Consider the following 7614-nt stretch of genomic DNA (forward strand, 5'->3'; position numbering starts at 1 on the left):
GTGTTACCTTACATGTTTTATATTAGTGGTATGCTGTATCAACAAGATACAACTCCCTAGGGAACAAACCCCAAACACTTGAGAATCACAAAAAGTGTCTGATTTTCTGGTATGATAAGTGCCAACCCAGAAAACAACCTGGTTTTGAGAGTTAGAGAACATTATATTGAAACTTTTTAAAACAGACACTTAAGTACTAATATGTTATACACAAAAATCAAGCTACAGCCACTAGGTTTCATTCCAGAAATGGTAACTTTCAAGAACCATTCAGAAAAATATGTGAATATTTTTGAAGTATTTCAGGTGTGACACAGAGAATACCGGAGTTCTCTGCTGTAAATCCCATTTTACAGACTTTGAAAAACAGAGTTTTACCGTGTAACTTATGCCATGTTGAAATTTTTTAGAAGGATATATTTATCTGGTTATGTAGAAAATTAAAATCAGACAAAAGCAGTCTGTCTTTAAGAGACTGCCTTGAGCCAAACTCATCAGAATAAATCAAGATTAATTATAGATTGCGCAAAGCTGGTCTAAGGCAAGACTGAATCTGTGCCTATGGGACTTTAACCCATCCATTCATCTAACCAAGAAAAACCTGTCTTGAAATAGGTAGGCAGTTATAACACTTAGTCCAAGAGAGCTGTTTTCACATATGTGAAGGAAAACAAAGATCCTAATGTTGATGTGGCACCAGTAGCTCTTTGTCAAGAAAATATTCTTTCAGGGACACTGGCTGTTCTTGAAAGATTGATATGCTCAAAGAAACACAGAGTTAAGTGCTTTTATACTTTATCTTGCTCTTTGGTTCACTTACAGAAAAGTTCATTTGGGGAAAAAAATGAGACACATGGTAGATTTTAATGGTATCTGAATGATACCTCTTGCCCGGTCAACTCTTCCCTTGATATGTTGTGTTCATAGATTGTTGGAGAGCTGGGTTTCAGATACTCTCATAACAATTATAAAAAACCTTCTCTCTAGTTCATTTTTAGTATTGATAAAACATCTGGAGCTTCATATAGAATCAATAGGTGAAGCACTGCTACAAATGAGCAGCAGTGTACTGATGTGACCCTGGAGAAACAGGCATGATTTAGACATAGGACATTTTTGCCAGTGAACCTGATCGACGCTGCACTGCCAAAAGCAACGTCAAGAAGAAAGTCAAAGTTCTGTAAAAACCTAGATAAATATTGTTAAGGCATACTCATTGTCCAGCAGATGCTGAAGGGTGGGTTGTCAGTGCTATCTCCTCCCTGAAAATACCATGTTTCACTGTCAAATAGCACAAGGATTAAACAGGTGTTCTGTGCTTAAAAATACAGTATTTTACACAAGTTGTGATTTCTGAGCAAAGTTAATAGGGTCTCTCATCTGTCCAACAAAATGTTTGGAGAGAACTGGACACATCTTACATAACACCTCAGGCAAACTTTAATATCAGACATTGCTTGTGTAAATTTGCACAAAGTGCACTTTTCAAGCCTAAAATGCAAATATGCTTATCATTCATCTTTCCATCAAAGCAATATATGAATTTCTCTCCCATACAGCAGTGTTCAATTGGACCTTATGGAAAAATCTTGAACGGCCATTGTCTTTGCAGATGCGTTTTCACCTTGTAAATTAACAGGTTGTTCAAGACCACCAACCCTGCACAGAATCCTTTGGTATAGCAGTGGCATGCAAGTGGGTGAGATGAAAAAATGGATTATATAGCCCACCATTGAAGTAGTAACTGATTCAACAATCTAGAAAACACACAGCAACTAATAGCTCCTCCTTTTTAGTTAAGGATCTGTAACAGCAAGTTATGGTCATGGTATCTTTTGAGATTTGCCTATAGGAAAGCTGGTTTTATTTGATTGCCAGTTATTGAGAGCTCAGCTGAATTTGACAGTTGCTTGATTCAGGCTGTGGGAGTTAGTCCTGAAAAGGTGTGTTGTTGATGCGAGCACTGAGACATTTGGGCGCCAAGTCGCAGGGTGCTTTTGGCAGTCAGGTGCTGTGCTATTTTCTCTTGCAATAATAGGTCACGTTCTGTACTTGGTGCAACACAGATGGGCTGTGATGACTTAATTGGAGGCAGCAAAATCCCTGAATGTTTTGCCATCTCTCAAGTGCATGGCAGCCAGGAAACGGAGTAAAATACGCAGCTTACTGCGGTCATGGATATTTTTTCTTTATTTTTTTTTCCCATTAACTCTCGCTTTAATTTCAGTGAAATTCCCAGTGTCTGGGTTCTGCAGGACTGGGTAGGGAAGGGGATGACTTCAGCTGCTGCCGTGCTGGCCAAATGGTGCAGGTGACTTCTGCAGGGCTGGGACACTTACTGTCCCCTGACAGACTGCAAGCAGTGCTCTTAGGAGCTGTTACAGTAACTGCAAGGCATTTCTGCTCCTTATGTCGTGACCCACTTCTGTGGGAAGTCACACAGGCACCGAGGCACTGATCCTGCCACAGCGCTGTGCCTGCCCTGGCAGCAAAGAAAGAGGTCCTGTCCCCTGGGAGCCATCCCTACTTCAAAGAGGAGTCCTTGGACACTGCCGAGTCAGCTCTAGCAGAGAGATGGGGACTGGAAAATTTTGCTTTTGATCATATTCAGTCACAGAGAAAGGACTTTTTGCAGCAGTCCCTCAAAAAAGAGCTCCAGATGCAGCAGCATTGCAGGGCGCCAGCTCTTCCCCGCCTTTTCTGGGTTAGCGCAGTTTCTGTGCAACGTCACCCGCGTTGCGTTTGGCAGACGTCACGGTTGCGTCTCTGGGAGGTGTGGGTCAGTATTTGGCTTGGATCCACCACATCCCCTGGGAGATGCCAAGGGACTGGACAAGGAAGTGGTGGGCTCTGCCGTCTGAACACACGGAAAGGATGGGGCAGAAGCCCTGGTGTACAGGCACATCCCAGACCCCTCAACCTCGAGAAAAAAGTCCTGCATTCTCAGGCATGCACAAATGCTGCTGATTTGGGTCTTATCACAGGAATAAGAACCTCACAATTGCACTTAAGCATTCACTGCAAATCTGAGATTGTAAAAATTGAAGTTAACATTACAGCAGCTTTGTTGTTCACCTTTAGTAACAGTTAGAAGTAAAGCATGTCCTCTAGGACTAGGAAAAAACAGTTCTGGAAACAATAAAGTGGTATTTTTTCACATTATAGGCATGTATTTTTAGACCTGGGTGAAGCTTATTGCTAATTCTAGAGGACTCACTTTATGCATAGACAGTTCATTAATAAGCATTTAAGTGTAAGAGCAAAGTTAACGTTCTTTCCATTTTAAGAAATACTTGTTTCTTGTAGATTCAGATATCAAAGGAAGAAGTTTCTCACTCAAATGCATTTTTCTTCTGAAGGCATTAGGGCAAGAGAACAATAAAATACATTAGAATGCTGAATAAGATCAAGAACCATTTAAAACATGGCATCTAGAAAAGAGCTGATATATATATTAACAGTATAATAAATAATACGATAATATAAATATAATAAATATATATATAAGAAATATAATAATCCTTTCCTTTAAAATCTAAACACTTCATATAAATCTTGTCTTACCTATTAGGTAGCTCCTCTGTTACTTTTCTCAATCAACTACGTTCAAAAATGAGATGAAGATGTCTGTCCCATATAGAAGTTTTTCAACAAATATTTGCTCTTCCAAAGAGTGATAACCTGGGTTTGTTATAAATTAACTGTTTTATAAACACTGCCTGTTGTGTTTCCCACAAATGGCATAATGAGGGAGGGGTTTATTCCAGTAAGTACATTACATCTTTCATGAGAAGCAAGAGAACAGTAAACTCTTTGCATCCAGCCCTTCAGCACCCGGACAGGATTGGGCTCCGCGCATCCAATCACCCATGAGAATTGTTTTACAGGCAGGCTCTGGGCTACTCAGTGGTGGGAGCAGCATCCAACCCTGCTTAAAATACCTCATTTCATATAAGAGTTGGTCACTGTTCACCAAGGTGGGGGAAACATGAGGGTGGGAGCAGGTACAGAGCAGGGCCCTTGTCAGCCCCCTGACCCTGCAATTTGGCCGTTCCTTTTGGAGGAATTTTGCCAGAATTAATGGATTGATAAGCACCAAGTGATGTTTCTTCTATCAAAGACAAAGTGACAGAAGCAGATATTCCTGCAAATGTTGTACAGAGCTATGAGAAATAAGAATGAACTTTTTAAACTTGCAGTTGGTCGTGCTTGGACAGATTTGACAGGCTGGTTTGGGGTCTGGGGCACTATTAGTTGGACAAGGCACATTCTTTTAAGACAGTTTACTCAGCAATTTCTGTAGTGTGGGCATGATCTGAACTCTTCACTGTTTTGATTGTTGGCCTAATTCCAAATGAAATATAGACATGGATCTCCCTATCTTCCCCTCATACTTCTAGATTATTTTTTAAAATACTCCAAAATGACACAGAACATTTCATTCTGATTTGGATTGTAAAAGCGAAAGAATTGGCCTTGAAATTTAAGATGAGGGGACTATTCTTTATTTTTCAACTGAACTGAAAAAATTAAGTATTATATGCAGTCTAAGTGGAAGCATTGTCAGAGAAAAAGGTTAAATTTTAGAAAGCCCATAAAGGACTTTGGCATCCAAAAAAGCTTTTGTCTGTTGCTGATGAGTATTACTTCTATAAAAGTGACAACGTTTGCTTATAAATTGCAGGATTTGCTTAGGAACTGCTTAGGTTTGTATCTCTGTTGCAAGGACACGTTACTAGAGGACACTTGTGGGTGTTAGGCACTTAAGAAGTTCAACAGAGGGGTCATGAAGGGTTGCAGGCTCTAGGTACCTAAATTCTGCTTTGGTTTAAATTATTTTAAAATATTCTTCCTTTTACAAACAATCCTGGTCATAATAGGCACCAAGTTGAATTTGAAATTCAAATGTCTTGTCATTACATGGAATAAATTTGCACCTAATAGAGTTGAACAAATCTGCATTACCGTGATGTGCTTCTGAGCATCTTCTGGACACTGCTGTACTCTGGTTGTGGCCCAAGAAGACAACACAATGAAAAACCGATGCACACAAAACCACACCCATGAATTTTGTGCTCTGCAAAATTCACACTGTTATTAGCAATGATAGGAGCAGCCAAGCCTCGCATCAGGACCCTGATGTGCATGGTCACCACTGGAAGCAACTATATTGATATTTAATAATCAAAAGGTGAAGTCTTGTTTATAGATCGTAGTGAAAAGAAGGGTTTGAAGAAATCTTTGGATCTCTCAGTTAATTCTTTTCTGCACCAGAAACCCCACAGCAATCCTATTATATCTGGAAGAAAAAGGAGGCTGCTATGAGATGTATTGGCTGTATACAGAGATCTGAGGGAATTGTCTTCCTCTAGAGTTACGCACGAAGCCCTTGCTAGTTTTTTGTGCTGGGTAACACCTTGCTGAGAGTATCCTTCACACACTATTAGGAGTAACATATTTCTCCCACCTGCTACTATTTATATTGTCAGTTGCCCCTTAGATTCAACAGAGCTCTGAGCAGTAAAACACCACACAGCATATGGGTAACACTCTGCCAAACTATACGTGCTCTCAGAGTGATTTACTGGGAGAGGATTGTTCCAAATATTCAGAGGATTTCTGTTATAAGCCCCCTTCATCCTTTTGCAGTTCTTGTGAAGCTACCAACACCTCTGCTTCAGTGGCTGCTTTTCCTCTTATTTACTTTCCCCAGTCTGGTTTAGGACACCATCAGCGACCATGGAGCAACCAGTCATCTTAATATTTGGGTTGTTTAGGTCTTAGATTCCCTTGGCTAAATGTGGTTCCTTCCAGTTGCAAGCTCCTTGGTAGAGCAATGGTGCTTGCTCAGGTGATGCCTCTATTTCACATGCTGTACCCCATTTTAATGCTTATAGCTCAAACACAGCTGAGCTTCAGAATGGGCTAAGAGGTATGATGGGCATGACTGCAGTACCAAAAGATCATGTTTTGTGAAAGAAACGGGTGATTTAATTAAGTGCATCTGTACCAGGTTCCCAGTAAGAGATTTTTTTGTAACTGAATTTCATGCCTTGTTCAACCAAGGTAGTAACCAAACAGACACGTTTCAGTCAACTTCTAGTGGCTGCCCACTTGGTTTCTCAAGAGTAGATGCAGGTTATTTACTCCTCTCTTGATGGAGCTAGTTCAGATCAGTCAGAAATACTGCCCACGCTGGAGTTTGATGAGAATAATTAAAGCTTAAAGTGTTAATTTAGGAAAATGTTTGGGCTGAATGTGATCTCTTCCACATATCTGAAACAAAATAACAGTGTCCCAGGAGGAGTGCAGGGGATACACAAGAGATGTTTTTCAAGGAGCTATATTTATTCTGAGGTCTCACTGTGAAATTGCTTATAACACATAAACTAACATGCTCTACCAGTTACAAACCAGCTCTTTGTGCAGTCTGTTGAACGTAGTTTGTCAGCGAGATGATTCATCAAGGTGGCTGCTGCTTCTCCCACTCAGAGAGTGCACATTATAATGGAAATCAGCTGGATGCAAACACCTCATTTATAAGCCCGAGCCTTTTTGTAGAGAACTAGGCCTATGCAATGGTTCATTTGGGAGGATTCCTGTAGTGAAAACATCCTCGAAAAGTTTGTATTCCCGCATCTCACCTGGGATGCGTTGAGTGCGTTTCTGTACTGGATGAACAAAGCAGTAAAGCTGTAGCATTTCACAACATGGGGCTGAAGTATCTCCTTTATATTTTCTACTTCACCGTCAAGTGCTCATTATCCTTGAACACACAAATAAAATTATAGTTGCCTGTTAATAGGAAATCTTTTATACGAAGCTTTTATACGAAAATGCTGAAGCAGTGTAGTAGTGTGTCCAGAGAAGTACCATCAGTTTTCAGTAAGACGTAAAAGAGTCATCCATGAGGTGAGATGGAAATAGCATGGATCCTGCTTTATTCCAGGGGATGGAGCAAATGACCTTTTAAAGTCACTCCCAGCCTTGTTTCCTGTGATTCCCTGGCAAAGGAACATTCTTCATGCTCAGTAACTTATTTGGCCTGCATTTTTACATATGAGAACTGAAGAGCTGCAGTGGGGCGGCGGTGTCTGTCTAGTCCCTCTGGAGCCAGCAGGTGTCATCAGAACCTTTATTTCTCTGACGGGAAGAGGCTCATTTTGTGTGCTTGGACATCTGCCCTCTGTGCCTTACTAAGTTTGTGTTGTGAGGCAAGACTTAAGCAGACAGGAGACACTAACTTAAAACAACCAGCACTGGAAGCTACTTCTGTTGTCCTGGGAGGGCATCTCAATGTTTCATCAGTAGATGTGAAAGGCAAGTGCATTTCTAATTTAAATTCCTGGAGGAAAAAAAAATCAACATTAAAGGCAGGAATTACTAAGTGACTAAGAGATTGGTGTGTCTAAGGGGAAAAAAGTTATTACTGCATCTCCAAAGTGGCAGCGAATATTGACATCAATGACTTCTGATCACCTGAACTTGGGATATATGATGTATATTCCCACTATTCCTTATCCAAATTCCATGTTTACATGCACTGTGCACGCATCTCCTTAATGCAGCAGTAATCAAGTTAAATTGCATTGACTTGCAGTCTTTGACTGTCTG

Source organism: Mesitornis unicolor, unplaced genomic scaffold, assembly GCF_000695765.1.
Source record: "Mesitornis unicolor isolate BGI_N332 unplaced genomic scaffold, ASM69576v1 scaffold2013, whole genome shotgun sequence".
Taxonomy (NCBI): domain Eukaryota; kingdom Metazoa; phylum Chordata; class Aves; order Mesitornithiformes; family Mesitornithidae; genus Mesitornis; species Mesitornis unicolor.